At 39.8% G+C, this 16,214-nt stretch overlaps 2 non-coding genes across 2 annotated transcripts; both read left to right on the top strand.

Annotated features, from left to right (window-relative positions):
* Nucleotides 1-13,011: 13,011 nt before the first annotated feature.
* On the top strand, nucleotides 13,012-13,085 carry TRNAS-GCU (transfer RNA serine (anticodon GCU)). Its single transcript has one exon. It is a non-coding gene; the product is annotated as a tRNA-Ser (tRNA).
* A 1,093-nt stretch (nucleotides 13,086-14,178) lies between these two features.
* TRNAS-GCU (transfer RNA serine (anticodon GCU)) lies at nucleotides 14,179-14,252 on the top strand. Its single transcript has one exon. It is a non-coding gene; the product is annotated as a tRNA-Ser (tRNA).
* Nucleotides 14,253-16,214: the final 1,962 nt, after the last annotated feature.

Here is a 16,214-nt window from a genome sequence, read left to right as displayed (position 1 = left end):
CCCAAACGAAGGACACTAGAAAGAAAATTTTAAAGCCTCCTGTTAGGCCATCATCTACACGGCATAGCCCTGAATTTTCCAATGCGCAGCTCTTTGCAAAAGAGAGATATTGGCAAGGAAAAGCTGTCTTGTACCTTTGCATTTTTCTCCCAAACGAAGGACACTAGAATGAAAATTTTAAAGCCTCCTGTTAGGCCATCATCTACACGGCATAGCCCTGAATTTTCCAATGCGCAGCTCTTTGCAAAAGAGAGATATTGGCAAGGAAAAGCTGTCTTGTACCTTTGCAATTTTCTCCCAAACGAAGGACACTAGAATGAAAATTTTAAAGCCTCCTGTTAGGCCATCATCTACACGTCATAGCCCTGAATTTTCCAATGCGCAGCTCTTTGCAAAAGAGAGATATTGGCAAGGAAAAGCTGTCTTTTACCTTTGCATTTTTCTCCCAAACGAAGGACACTAGAAAGAAAATTTTAAAGCCTCCTGTTAGGCCATCATCTACACGGCATAGCCCTGAATTTTCCAATGCGCAGCTCTTTGCAAAAGAGAGATATTGGCAAGGAAAAGCTGTCTTGTACCTTTGCATTTTTCTCCCAAACGAAGGACACTAGAAAGAAAATTTTAAAGCCCCCTGTTAGGCCATCATCTACACGGCATAGCCCTGAATTTTCCAATGCGTAGCTCTTTGCAAAAGAGAGATATTGGCAAGGAAAAGCTGTCTTGTACCTTTGCATTTTTCTCCCAAACGAAGGACACTAGAATGAAAATTTTAAAGCCTCCTGTTAGGCCATCATCTACACGGCATAGCCCTGAATTTTCCAATGCGCAGCTCTTTGCAAAAGAGAGATATTGGCAAGGAAAAGCTGTCTTGTACCTTTGCATTTTTCTCCCAAACGAAGGACACTAGAAAGAAAATGTTAAAGCCTCCTGTTAGGCCACATCTACACGGCATAGCCCTGAATTTTCCAATGCGCAGCTCTTTGCAAAAGAGAGATATTGGCAAGGAAAAGCTGTCTTGTACCTTTGCATTTTTCTCCCAAACGAAGGACACTAGAAAGAAAATGTTAAAGCCTCCTGTTAGGCCATCATCTACACGGCATAGTCCTGAATTTTCCAATGCGCAGCTCTTTGCAAAAGAGAGATATTGGCAAGGAAAAGCTGTCTTGTACCTTTGCATTTTTCTCCCAAACGAAGGACACTAGAAAGAAAATTTTAAAGCCTCCTGTTAGGCCATCATCTACACGGCATAGTCCTGAATTTTCCAATGCGCAGCTCTTTGCAAAAGAGAGATATTGGCAAGGAAAAGCTGTCTTGTACCTTTGCATTTTTCTCCCAAACGAAGGAAACTAGAATGAAAATTTTAAAGCCTCCTGTTAGGGCTTCATCTACACGGCATAGCCCTGAATTTTCCAATGCGTAGCTCTTTGCAAAAGAGAGATATTGGCAAGGAAAAGCTGTCTTGTACCTTTGCATTTTTCTCCCAAACGAAGGACACTAGAAAGAAAATTTTAAAGCCTCCTGTTAGGCCATCATCTACACGGCATAGCCCTGAATTTTCCAATGCGCAGCTCTTTGCAAAAGAGAGATATTGGCAAGGAAAAGCTGTCTTGTACCTTTGCATTTTTCTCCCAAACGAAGGACACTAGAATGAAAATTTTAAAGCCTCCTGTTAGGCCATCATCTACACGGCATAGCCCTGAATTTTCCAATGCGCAGCTCTTTGCAAAAGAGAGATATTGGCAAGGAAAAGCTGTCTTGTACCTTTGCATTTTTCTCCCAAACGAAGGACACTAGAAAGAAAATTTTAAAGCCTCCTGTTAGGCCATCATCTACACGGCATAGCCCTGAATTTTCCAATGCGCAGCTCTTTGCAAAAGAGAGATATTGGCAAGGAAAAGCTGTCTTGTACCTTTGCATTTTTCTCCCAAACGAAGGACACTAGAAAGAAAATTTTAAAGCCTCCTGTTAGGCCATCATCTACACGGCATAGTCCTGAATTTTCCAATGCGCAGCTCTTTGCAAAAGAGAGATATTGGCAAGGAAAAGCTGTCTTGTACCTTTGCATTTTTCTCCCAAACGAAGGACACTAGAAAGAAAATTTTAAAGCCTCCTGTTAGGCCATCATCTACACGGCATAGTCCTGAATTTTCCAATGCGCAGCTCTTTGCAAAAGAGAGATATTGGCAAGGAAAAGCTGTCTTGTACCTTTGCATTTTTCTCCCAAACGAAGGACACTAGAATGAAAATTTTAAAGCCTCCTGTTAGGCCATCATCTACACGGCATAGCCCTGATTTTTCCAATGCGCAGCTCTTTGCAAAAGAGAGATATTGGCAAGGAAAAGCTGTCTTGTACCTTTGCAATTTTCTCCCAAACGAAGGACACTAGAATGAAAATTTTAAAGCCTCCTGTTAGGCCATCATCTACACGTCATAGCCCTGAATTTTCCAATGCGCAGCTCTTTGCAAAAGAGAGATATTGGCAAGGAAAAGCTGTCTTTTACCTTTGCATTTTTCTCCCAAACGAAGGACACTAGAAAGAAAATTTTAAAGCCTCCTGTTAGGCCATCATCTACACGGCATAGCCCTGAATTTTCCAATGCGCAGCTCTTTGCAAAAGAGAGATATTGGCAAGGAAAAGCTGTCTTGTACCTTTGCATTTTTCTCCCAAACGAAGGACACTAGAAAGAAAATTTTAAAGCCCCCTGTTAGGCCATCATCTACACGGCATAGCCCTGAATTTTCCAATGCGTAGCTCTTTGCAAAAGAGAGATATTGGCAAGGAAAAGCTGTCTTGTACCTTTGCATTTTTCTCCCAAACGAAGGACACTAGAATGAAAATTTTAAAGCCTCCTGTTAGGCCATCATCTACACGGCATAGCCCTGAATTTTCCAATGCGCAGCTCTTTGCAAAAGAGAGATATTGGCAAGGAAAAGCTGTCTTGTACCTTTGCATTTTTCTCCCAAACGAAGGACACTAGAAAGAAAATGTTAAAGCCTCCTGTTAGGCCACATCTACACGGCATAGCCCTGAATTTTCCAATGCGCAGCTCTTTGCAAAAGAGAGATATTGGCAAGGAAAAGCTGTCTTGTACCTTTGCATTTTTCTCCCAAACGAAGGACACTAGAAAGAAAATTTTAAAGCCTCCTGTTAGGCCATCATCTACACGGCATAGTCCTGAATTTTCCAATGCGCAGCTCTTTGCAAAAGAGAGATATTGGCAAGGAAAAGCTGTCTTGTACCTTTGCATTTTTCTCCCAAACGAAGGACACTAGAAAGAAAATTTTAAAGCCTCCTGTTAGGCCATCATCTACACGGCATAGTCCTGAATTTTCCAATGCGCAGCTCTTTGCAAAAGAGAGATATTGGCAAGGAAAAGCTGTCTTGTACCTTTGCATTTTTCTCCCAAACGAAGGAAACTAGAATGAAAATTTTAAAGCCTCCTGTTAGGGCTTCATCTACACGGCATAGCCCTGAATTTTCCAATGCGTAGCTCTTTGCAAAAGAGAGATATTGGCAAGGAAAAGCTGTCTTGTACCTTTGCATTTTTCTCCCAAACGAAGGACACTAGAAAGAAAATTTTAAAGCCTCCTGTTAGGCCATCATCTACACGGCATAGCCCTGAATTTTCCAATGCGCAGCTCTTTGCAAAAGAGAGATATTGGCAAGGAAAAGCTGTCTTGTACCTTTGCATTTTTCTCCCAAACGAAGGACACTAGAAAGAAAATTTTAAAGCCCCCTGTTAGGCCATCATCTACACGGCATAGCCCTGAATTTTCCAATGCGTAGCTCTTTGCAAAAGAGAGATATTGGCAAGGAAAAGCTGTCTTGTACCTTTGCATTTTTCTCCCAAACGAAGGACACTAGAATGAAAATTTTAAAGCCTCCTGTTAGGCCATCATCTACACGGCATAGCCCTGAATTTTCCAATGCGCAGCTCTTTGCAAAAGAGAGATATTGGCAAGGAAAAGCTGTCTTGTACCTTTGCATTTTTCTCCCAAACGAAGGACACTAGAAAGAAAATTTTAAAGCCTCCTGTTAGGCCATCATCTACACGGCATAGCCCTGAATTTTCCAATGCGCAGCTCTTTGCAAAAGAGAGATATTGGCAAGGAAAAGCTGTCTTGTACCTTTGCATTTTTCTCCCAAACGAAGGACACTAGAAAGAAAATTTTAAAGCCTCCTGTTAGGCCATCATCTACACGGCATAGTCCTGAATTTTCCAATGCGCAGCTCTTTGCAAAAGAGAGATATTGGCAAGGAAAAGCTGTCTTGTACCTTTGCATTTTTCTCCCAAACGAAGGACACTAGAAAGAAAATTTTAAAGCCTCCTGTTAGGCCATCATCTACACGGCATAGTCCTGAATTTTCCAATGCGCAGCTCTTTGCAAAAGAGGATATTGGCAAGGAAAAGCTGTCTTGTACCTTTGCATTTTTCTCCCAAACGAAGGACACTAGAATGAAAATTTTAAAGCCTCCTGTTAGGCCATCATCTACACGGCATAGCCCTGAATTTTCCAATGCGCAGCTCTTTGCAAAAGAGAGATATTGGCAAGGAAAAGCTGTCTTGTACCTTTGCATTTTTCTCCCAAACGAAGGACACTAGATAGAAAATTTTAAAGCCTCCTGTTAGGCCACATCTACACGGCATAGCCCTGAATTTTCCAATGCGCAGCTCTTTGCAAAAGAGAGATATTGGCAAGGAAAAGCTGTCTTGTACCTTTGCATTTTTCTCCCAAACGAAGGACACTAGAAAGAAAATTTTAAAGCCTCCTGTTAGGCCATCATCTACACGGCATAGTCCTGAATTTTCCAATGCGCAGCTCTTTGCAAAAGAGAGATATTGGCAAGGAAAAGCTGTCTTGTACCTTTGCATTTTTCTCCCAAACGAAGGACACTAGAAAGAAAATTTTAAAGCCTCCTGTTAGGCCATCATCTACACGGCATAGTCCTGAATTTTCCAATACGCAGCTCTTTGCAAAAGAGAGATATTGGCAAGGAAAAGCTGTCTTGTACCTTTGCATTTTTCTCCCAAACGAAGGAAACTAGAATGAAAATTTTAAAGCCTCCTGTTAGGGCTTCATCTACACGGCATAGCCCTGAATTTTCCAATGCGTAGCTCTTTGCAAAAGAGAGATATTGGCAAGGAAAAGCTGTCTTGTACCTTTGCATTTTTCTCCCAAACGAAGGACACTAGAAAGAAAATTTTAAAGCCTCCTGTTAGGCCATCATCTACACGGCATAGCCCTGAATTTTCCAATGCGCAGCTCTTTGCAAAAGAGAGATATTGGCAAGGAAAAGCTGTCTTGTACCTTTGCATTTTTTTACCAAACGAAGGACACTAGAATGAAAATTTTAAAGCCTCCTGTTAGTGCTTCATCTACACGGTATAGCCCTGAATTTTCCAATGCGTAGCTCTTTGCAAAAGAGAGATATTGGCAAGGAAAAGCTGTCTTGTACCTTTGCATTTTTCTCCCAAACGAAGGACACTAGAAAGAAAATTTTAAAGCCTCCTGTTAGGCCATCATCTACACGGCATAGCCCTGAATTTTCCAATGCGCAGCTTTCTGCAAAAGAGAGATATTGGCAAGGAAAAGCTGTTTTGTACCTTTGCATTTTTCTCCCAAACGAAGGACACTAGAAAGAAAATTTTAAAGCCTCCTGTTAGGCCATCATCTACACGGCATAGCCCTGAATTTTCCAATGCGCAGCTCTTTGCAAAAGAGAGATATTGGCAAGGAAAAGCTGTCTTGTACCTTTGCATTTTTCTCCCAAACGAAGGACACTAGAATGAAAATTTTAAAGCCTCCTGTTAGGCCATCATCTACACGGCATAGCCCTGAATTTTCCAATGCGCAGCTCTTTGCAAAAGAGAGATATTGGCAAGGAAAAGCTGTCTTGTACCTTTGCATTTTTCTCCCAAACGAAGGACACTAGAAAGAAAATTTTAAAGCCTCCTGTTAGGCCATCATCTACTCGGCATAGCCCTGAATTTTCCAATGCGTAGCTCTTTGCAAAAGAGAGATATTGGCAAGGAAAGCTGTCTTGTACCTTTGCATTTTTCTCCCAAACGAAGGACACTAGAAAGAAAATTTTAAAGCCTCCTGTTAGGCCATCATCTACACGGCATAGCCCTGAATTTTCCAATGCGCAGCTCTTTGCAAAAGAGAGATATTGGCAAGGAAAAGCTGTCTTGTACCTTTGCATTTTTCTCCCAAACGAAGGACACTAGAAAGAAAATTTTAAAGCCTCCTGTTAGGCCATCATCTACACGGCATAGCCCTGAATTTTCCAATGCGCAGCTCTTTGCAAAAGAGAGATATTGGCAAGGAAAAGCTGTCTTGTACCTTTGCATTTTTCTCCCAAACGAAGGACACTAGAATGAAAATTTTAAAGCCTCCTGTTAGGCCATCATCTACACGGCATAGCCCTGAATTTTCCAATGCGCAGCTCTTTGCAAAAGAGAGATATTGGCAAGGAAAAGCTGTCTTGTACCTTTGCAATTTTCTCCCAAACGAAGGACACTAGAATGAAAATTTTAAAGCCTCCTGTTAGGCCATCATCTACACGTCATAGCCCTGAATTTTCCAATGCGCAGCTCTTTGCAAAAGAGAGATATTGGCAAGGAAAAGCTGTCTTTTACCTTTGCATTTTTCTCCCAAACGAAGGACACTAGAAATAAATTTTTAAAGCCTCCTGTTAGGCCATCATCTACACGGCATAGCCCTGAATTTTCCAATGCGCAGCTCTTTGCAAAAGAGAGATATTGGCAAGGAAAAGCTGTCTTGTACCTTTGCATTTTTTTACCAAACGAAGGACACTAGAATGAAAATTTTAAAGCCTCCTGTTAGTGCTTCATCTACACGGTATAGCCCTGAATTTTCCAATGCGTAGCTCTTTGCAAAAGAGAGATATTGGCAAGGAAAAGCTGTCTTGTACCTTTGCATTTTTCTCCCAAACGAAGGACACTAGAAAGAAAATTTTAAAGCCTCCTGTTAGGCCATCATCTACACGGCATAGCCCTGAATTTTCCAATGCGCAGCTTTCTGCAAAAGAGAGATATTGGCAAGGAAAAGCTGTTTTGTACCTTTGCATTTTTCTCCCAAACGAAGGACACTAGAAAGAAAATTTTAAAGCCTCCTGTTAGGCCATCATCTACACGGCATAGCCCTGAATTTTCCAATGCGCAGCTCTTTGCAAAAGAGAGATATTGGCAAGGAAAAGCTGTCTTGTACCTTTGCATTTTTCTCCCAAACGAAGGACACTAGAATGAAAATTTTAAAGCCTCCTGTTAGGCCATCATCTACACGGCATAGCCCTGAATTTTCCAATGCGCAGCTCTTTGCAAAAGAGAGATATTGGCAAGGAAAAGCTGTCTTGTACCTTTGCATTTTTCTCCCAAACGAAGGACACTAGAAAGAAAATTTTAAAGCCTCCTGTTAGGCCATCATCTACTCGGCATAGCCCTGAATTTTCCAATGCGTAGCTCTTTGCAAAAGAGAGATATTGGCAAGGAAAGCTGTCTTGTACCTTTGCATTTTTCTCCCAAACGAAGGACACTAGAAAGAAAATTTTAAAGACTCCTGTTAGGCCATCATCTACACGGCATAGCCCTGAATTTTCCAATGCGCAGCTCTTTGCAAAAGAGAGATATTGGCAAGGAAAAGCTGTCTTGTACCTTTGCATTTTTCTCCCAAACGAAGGACACTAGAATGAAAATTTTAAAGCCTCCTGTTAGGCCATCATCTACACGGCATAGCCCTGAATTTTCCAATGCGCAGCTCTTTGCAAAAGAGAGATATTGGCAAGGAAAAGCTGTCTTGTACCTTTGCAATTTTCTCCCAAACGAAGGACACTAGAATGAAAATTTTAAAGCCTCCTGTTAGGCCATCATCTACACGTCATAGCCCTGAATTTTCCAATGCGCAGCTCTTTGCAAAAGAGAGATATTGGCAAGGAAAAGCTGTCTTTTACCTTTGCATTTTTCTCCCAAACGAAGGACACTAGAAAGAAAATTTTAAAGCCTCCTGTTAGGCCATCATCTACACGGCATAGCCCTGAATTTTCCAATGCGCAGCTCTTTGCAAAAGAGAGATATTGGCAAGGAAAAGCTGTCTTGTACCTTTGCATTTTTCTCCCAAACGAAGGAAACTAGAATGAAAATTTTAAAGCCTCCTGTTAGGGCTTCATCTACACGGCATAGCCCTGAATTTTCCAATGCGTAGCTCTTTGCAAAAGAGAGATATTGGCAAGGAAAAGCTGTCTTGTACCTTTGCATTTTTCTCCCAAACGAAGGACACTAGAAAGAAAATTTTAAAGCCTCCTGTTAGGCCATCATCTACACGGCATAGCCCTGAATTTTCCAATGCGCAGCTCTTTGCAAAAGAGAGATATTGGCAAGGAAAAGCTGTCTTGTACCTTTGCATTTTTTTCCCAAACGAAGGACACTAGAATGAAAATTTTAAAGCCTCCTGTTAGTGCTTCATCTACACGGTATAGCCCTGAATTTTCCAATGCGTAGCTCTTTGCAAAAGAGAGATATTGGCAAGGAAAAGCTGTCTTGTACCTTTGCATTTTTCTCCCAAACGAAGGACACTAGAAAGAAAATTTTAAAGCCTCCTGTTAGGCCATCATCTACACGGCATAGCCCTGAATTTTCCAATGCGCAGCTCTCTGCAAAAGAGAGATATTGGCAAGGAAAAGCTGTTTTGTACCTTTGCATTTTTCTCCCAAACGAAGGACACTAGAAAGAAAATTTTAAAGCCTCCTGTTAGGCCATCATCTACACGGCATAGCCCTGAATTTTCCAATGCGCAGCTCTTTGCAAAAGAGAGATATTGGCAAGGAAAAGCTGTCTTGTACCTTTGCATTTTTCTCCCAAACGAAGGACACTAGAATGAAAATTTTAAAGCCTCCTGTTAGGCCATCATCTACACGGCATAGCCCTGAATTTTCCAATGCGCAGCTCTTTGCAAAAGAGAGATATTGGCAAGGAAAAGCTGTCTTGTACCTTTGCATTTTTCTCCCAAACGAAGGACACTAGAAAGAAAATTTTAAAGCCTCCTGTTAGGCCATCATCTACACGGCATAGCCCTGAATTTTCCAATGCGTAGCTCTTTGCAAAAGAGAGATATTGGCAAGGAAAGCTGTCTTGTACCTTTGCATTTTTCTCCCAAACGAAGGACACTAGAAAGAAAATTTTTAAGCCTCCTGTTAGGCCATCATCTACACGGCATAGCCCTGAATTTTCCAATGCGCAGCTCTTTGCAAAAGAGAGATATTGGCAAGGAAAAGCTGTCTTGTACCTTTGCATTTTTCTCCCAAACGAAGGACACTAGAAAGAAAATTTTAAAGCCTCCTGTTAGGCCATCATCTACACGGCATAGCCCTGAATTTTCCAATGCGCAGCTCTTTGCAAAAGAGAGATATTGGCAAGGAAAAGCTGTCTTGTACCTTTGCATTTTTCTCCCAAACGAAGGACACTAGAATGAAAATTTTAAAGCCTCCTGTTAGGCCATCATCTACACGGCATAGCCCTGAATTTTCCAATGCGCAGCTCTTTGCAAAAGAGAGATATTGGCAAGGAAAAGCTGTCTTGTACCTTTGCATTTTTCTCCCAAACGAAGGACACTAGAAAGAAAATTTTAAAGCCCCCTGTTAGGCCATCATCTACACGGCATAGCCCTGAATTTTCCAATGCGTAGCTCTTTGCAAAAGAGAGATATTGGCAAGGAAAAGCTGTCTTGTACCTTTGCATTTTTCTCCCAAACGAAGGACACTAGAATGAAAATTTTAAAGCCTCCTGTTAGGCCATCATCTACACGGCATAGCCCTGAATTTTCCAATGCGCAGCTCTTTGCAAAAGAGAGATATTGGCAAGGAAAAGCTGTCTTGTACCTTTGCATTTTTCTCCCAAACGAAGGACACTAGATAGAAAATTTTAAAGCCTCCTGTTAGGCCACATCTACACGGCATAGCCCTGAATTTTCCAATGCGCAGCTCTTTGCAAAAGAGAGATATTGGCAAGGAAAAGCTGTCTTGTACCTTTGCATTTTTCTCCCAAACGAAGGACACTAGAAAGAAAATTTTAAAGCCTCCTGTTAGGCCATCATCTACACGGCATAGTCCTGAATTTTCCAATGCGCAGCTCTTTGCAAAAGAGAGATATTGGCAAGGAAAAGCTGTCTTGTACCTTTGCATTTTTCTCCCAAACGAAGGACACTAGAAAGAAAATTTTAAAGCCTCCTGTTAGGCCATCATCTACACGGCATAGTCCTGAATTTTCCAATACGCAGCTCTTTGCAAAAGAGAGATATTGGCAAGGAAAAGCTGTCTTGTACCTTTGCATTTTTCTCCCAAACGAAGGAAACTAGAATGAAAATTTTTAAAGCCTCCTGTTAGGGCTTCATCTACACGGCATAGCCCTGAATTTTCCAATGCGTAGCTCTTTGCAAAAGAGAGATATTGGCAAGGAAAAGCTGTCTTGTACCTTTGCATTTTTCTCCCAAACGAAGGACACTAGAAAGAAAATTTTAAAGCCTCCTGTTAGGCCATCATCTACACGGCATAGCCCTGAATTTTCCAATGCGCAGCTCTTTGCAAAAGAGAGATATTGGCAAGGAAAAGCTGTCTTGTACCTTTGCATTTTTTTACCAAACGAAGGACACTAGAATGAAAATTTTAAAGCCTCCTGTTAGTGCTTCATCTACACGGTATAGCCCTGAATTTTCCAATGCGTAGCTCTTTGCAAAAGAGAGATATTGGCAAGGAAAAGCTGTCTTGTACCTTTGCATTTTTCTCCCAAACGAAGGACACTAGAAAGAAAATTTTAAAGCCTCCTGTTAGGCCATCATCTACACGGCATAGCCCTGAATTTTCCAATGCGCAGCTTTCTGCAAAAGAGAGATATTGGCAAGGAAAAGCTGTTTTGTACCTTTGCATTTTTCTCCCAAACGAAGGACACTAGAAAGAAAATTTTAAAGCCTCCTGTTAGGCCATCATCTACACGGCATAGCCCTGAATTTTCCAATGCGCAGCTCTTTGCAAAAGAGAGATATTGGCAAGGAAAAGCTGTCTTGTACCTTTGCATTTTTCTCCCAAACGAAGGACACTAGAATGAAAATTTTAAAGCCTCCTGTTAGGCCATCATCTACACGGCATAGCCCTGAATTTTCCAATGCGCAGCTCTTTGCAAAAGAGAGATATTGGCAAGGAAAAGCTGTCTTGTACCTTTGCATTTTTCTCCCAAACGAAGGACACTAGAAAGAAAATTTTAAAGCCTCCTGTTAGGCCATCATCTACTCGGCATAGCCCTGAATTTTCCAATGCGTAGCTCTTTGCAAAAGAGAGATATTGGCAAGGAAAGCTGTCTTGTACCTTTGCATTTTTCTCCCAAACGAAGGACACTAGAAAGAAAATTTTAAAGCCTCCTGTTAGGCCATCATCTACACGGCATAGCCCTGAATTTTCCAATGCGCAGCTCTTTGCAAAAGAGAGATATTGGCAAGGAAAAGCTGTCTTGTACCTTTGCATTTTTCTCCCAAACGAAGGACACTAGAAAGAAAATTTTAAAGCCTCCTGTTAGGCCATCATCTACACGGCATAGCCCTGAATTTTCCAATGCGCAGCTCTTTGCAAAAGAGAGATATTGGCAAGGAAAAGCTGTCTTGTACCTTTGCATTTTTCTCCCAAACGAAGGACACTAGAATGAAAATTTTAAAGCCTCCTGTTAGGCCATCATCTACACGGCATAGCCCTGAATTTTCCAATGCGCAGCTCTTTGCAAAAGAGAGATATTGGCAAGGAAAAGCTGTCTTGTACCTTTGCAATTTTCTCCCAAACGAAGGACACTAGAATGAAAATTTTAAAGCCTCCTGTTAGGCCATCATCTACACGTCATAGCCCTGAATTTTCCAATGCGCAGCTCTTTGCAAAAGAGAGATATTGGCAAGGAAAAGCTGTCTTTTACCTTTGCATTTTTCTCCCAAACGAAGGACACTAGAAAGAAAATTTTAAAGCCTCCTGTTAGGCCATCATCTACACGGCATAGCCCTGAATTTTCCAATGCGCAGCTCTTTGCAAAAGAGAGATATTGGCAAGGAAAAGCTGTCTTGTACCTTTGCATTTTTCTCCCAAACGAAGGACACTAGAAAGAAAATTTTAAAGCCCCCTGTTAGGCCATCATCTACACGGCATAGCCCTGAATTTTCCAATGCGTAGCTCTTTGCAAAAGAGAGATATTGGCAAGGAAAAGCTGTCTTGTACCTTTGCATTTTTCTCCCAAACGAAGGACACTAGAATGAAAATTTTAAAGCCTCCTGTTAGGCCATCATCTACACGGCATAGCCCTGAATTTTCCAATGCGCAGCTCTCTGCAAAAGAGAGATATTGGCAAGGAAAAGCTGTTTTGTACCTTTGCATTTTTCTCCCAAACGAAGGACACTAGAAAGAAAATTTTAAAGCCTCCTGTTAGGCCATCATCTACACGGCATAGCCCTGAATTTTCCAATGCGCAGCTCTTTGCAAAAGAGAGATATTGGCAAGGAAAAGCTGTCTTGTACCTTTGCATTTTTCTCCCAATTACCACTTTAATAATAGGGTAAAGAAAATTAAGTGGATTTTTGAAAGAAAACAGTACTGTCAATATACTATTAAAACAAATTAAAATGGTAAAAGTTATTGTACTTTAAGTAAAATTAAAAGAGCTAAAATATCAATCCCAGTTTTGGATTACTTTAATTAAAAAAAATGCATATAGCAAAGGATAGTTTCAATCTGCCTACCTCTGGGTTATGGGCCCAGCATGCTTCCATTGCTGTACTCTGCTGCACATGTAAGTGCAAGAGATCCCGAAGCACTCACTCATCATGGGAAAGTACCAATGTGTTTCTTCGTTGGTTGATTTAAGAAACATCTTACAAAAACTCTCCAGATTATTGACTTTTTAAAGTTTTTCTAATAAACGTTCTAGATGAATGCTTATTAGCCTTTGTCAGTATGCACTTTTGCAAAGTGTCTCTGTGGCGCAATCAGTTAGTGTGTTTGGCTGCTAACCAAAAGGTTGGTGGTTCAATCCCACCCAGGGACGTAATTGAACTTGTGATAAGATTTTGGTGATCTTTAAGTAGTCAAGTCAAAATTTCAAACCCCCTCTTATGGTGTAGGGTACCTGGCCTTCTCTGATGTAATCAGAGTTAGATTTGATTAAGTGATTTTATAAAAAACAGCTAGGAAGCACAATTTAGCAGTGGGTTGCAGAGAAAAAAAAATATGCTTGCAGAAAAATCAAATTGAGTGATTAAACAGCTCTTCATTTTCTGGCTTTATTTTTATGCTAACAAATCTGTTCTCTGAAAAGTGTCCACAAAGCCAAGTCTCTGATTAACACCTTTGTAAGGATGGTTTTTCACCTATTACTAAATTAAACTTGCTTCATTGGAAAGGCAGCAAGATGTATCCTCATTTCAATGTCTACTGAAATAATACGGGTTGACACCAGGAAACATTAACGCCAATGCATCCTTGCTGCTTTCTCATGTGGAAGTCTGTTTAATGTGAAAACAAGGTGATATCTAATTAGCACACAGGTAAGGAATTAAGACAATCTTTATTTAAGGGGGAAGATGTTTCTCACAAAATCGTTGCCCCGATGCATCATTGAAATTCAAGCTGGAAAGATGATTTTAATATATCACTTGTACATTTTGTATTGCTCTTCTGGTGACAATGTAGTTTGTTTTTGTCAATTACCATTTTAATAATAGGGTAAAGAAAATTAAGTGGATTTTTGAAAGAAAACTATACTGTCAATATACTATTAAAACAAATTAAAATGGCAAAAGTTATTGTACTTTAAGTAAAAATAAAAGAGCAAAAATATCAATCCCAGTTTTTATTACTTAAATTAACAAAAAAAACTGCATATAGCAAAGGATAGTTTCAATCTGCCTACCTCTGGGTTATGGCCAGCATGCTTCCATTGCAGTACTCTGCTGCACATGTAAGTGCAAGAGATCCTGAAGCACTCACTCATCATGGGAAAGTACCAATGTGTTTCTTCGTTGGTTTATGGAAGAAACATCTTACAAAAACTCTCCAGATTATTAACTTTTTAAAGTTTTTTTAATAAACGTTCTAGATGAATGCTTATTAGCCTTTGTCAGTATGCACTTTCGCAAAGTGTCTCTGTGGCGCAATCAGTTAGTGTGTTTGGCTGCTAACCAAAAGGTTGGTGGTTCAATCCCACCCAGGGACGTAATTGACCTTGTGATAAGATTTTGGTGATCTTTTAGTAGTCAAGTCAAAATTTCAAACCCCCTCTTATGGTGTAGGGTACCTGGCCTTCTCTAATTTAATCAGAGTTAGATTTGATTAAGTGATTTTATAAAAAACAGCTAGGAAGCACAATTTAGCAGTGGGTTGCAGAGAAAAAAAAATATGCTTGCAGAAAAATCAAATTGAGTGATTAAACAGCTCTTCATTTTCTGGCTTTATTTTTATGCTAACAAATCTGTTCTCTGAAAAGTGTCCACAAAGCCAAGTCTCTGATTAACACCTTTGTAAGGATGGTTTTTTACCTATTACTAAATTAAACTTGCTTCATTGGAAAGGCAGCAAGATGTATCCTCATTTCAATGTCTACTGAAATAATACGGGTTGACACCAGGAAACATTAACGCCAATGCATCCTTGCTGCTTTCTCATGTGGAAGTCTGTTTAATGTGAAAATAAGGTGATATCTAATTAGCACACAGGTAAGGAATTAAGAAAATCTTTATTTAAGGGGGAAGATGTTTCTCACAAAATCGTTGCCCCAATGCATCATTGAAATTCAAGCTGGAAAGATGATTTTAATATATCACTTGTACATTTTGTATTGCTCTTCTGGTGACAATGTAGTTTGTTTTTGTCAATTACCATTTTAATAATAGGGTAAAGAAAATTAAGTGGATTTTTGAAAGAAAACTATACTGTCAATATACTATTAAAACAAATTAAAATGGTAAAAGTTATTGTACTTTAAGTAAAAATAAAAGAGCAAAAATATCAATCCCAGTTTTGATTACTTAAATTAACAACAAAAAAAACTGCATATAGCAAAGGATAGTTTCAATCTGCCTACCTCTGGGTTATGGGCCCAGCATGCTTCCATTGCAGTACTCTGCTGCACATGTAAGTGCAAGAGATCCTGAAGCACTCACTCATCATGGGAAAGTACCAATGTGTTTCTTCGTTGGTTGATGGAAGAAACATCTTACAAAAACTCTCCAGATTATTGACTTTTTAAAGTTTTTCTAGGAAACGTTTTAGATGAATGCTTATTAGCCTTTGTCAGTATGGACTTTTGCAAAGAGTCTCTGTGGTGCAATCAGTTAGTGTGTACGGCTATTAACCAAAAGGTTGGTGGTTCAATCCCACCCAGGGACGTAATTGACCTTGTTATCAGATTTTGGTGATCTTTAAGTAGACAAGTCAAAATTTCAAACCCCCTGTTATGGTGTAGGGTACCTGGCCTTTTCTGATGTAATCAGAGTTAGATTTGATTCAGTGATTTTATAAAAACAGCTAGGAAGCACAATTTAGCAGTGGGTTGCAGAGAAAAAGAAATATGCTGGCAAAAAAATCAAATTGAGTGATTAAACAGCTCTTCATTTTCTGGCTTTATTTTTATGCTAACAAATCTGTTCTCTGAAAAGTGTCCACAAAGCCAAGTCTCTGATTAACACCTTTGTAAGGATGGTTTTTCACCTATTACTAAATTAAACTTGCTTCATTGGAAAGGCAGCAAGATGTATCCTCATTTCAATGTCTACTGAAATAATACGGGTTGACACCAGGAAACATTAACGCCAATGCATCCTTGCTGCTTTCTCATGTGGAAGTCTGTTTAATGTGAAAACAAGGTGATATCTAATTAGCACACAGGTAAGGAATTAAGAAAATCTTTATTTAAGGGGGAAGATGTTTCTCACAAAATCGTTGCCCCAATGCATCATTGAAATTCAAGCTGGAAAGATGATTTTAATATATCACTTGTACATTTTGTATTGCTCTTCTGGTGACAATGTAGTTTGTTTTTGTCAATTACCATTTTAATAATAGGGTAAAGAAAATTAAGTGGATTTTTGAAAGAAAACAATACTGTCAATATACTATTAAAACAAATTAAAATGGTAAAAGTTATTGTACTTTAAGTAAAAATAAAAGAGCCAAAATA

Source organism: Pseudophryne corroboree, unplaced genomic scaffold (assembly GCF_028390025.1).
Source record: "Pseudophryne corroboree isolate aPseCor3 unplaced genomic scaffold, aPseCor3.hap2 scaffold_179, whole genome shotgun sequence".
NCBI lineage: Eukaryota > Metazoa > Chordata > Amphibia > Anura > Myobatrachidae > Pseudophryne > Pseudophryne corroboree.
This window is presented reverse-complemented; position numbering and strand designations above follow the sequence as displayed.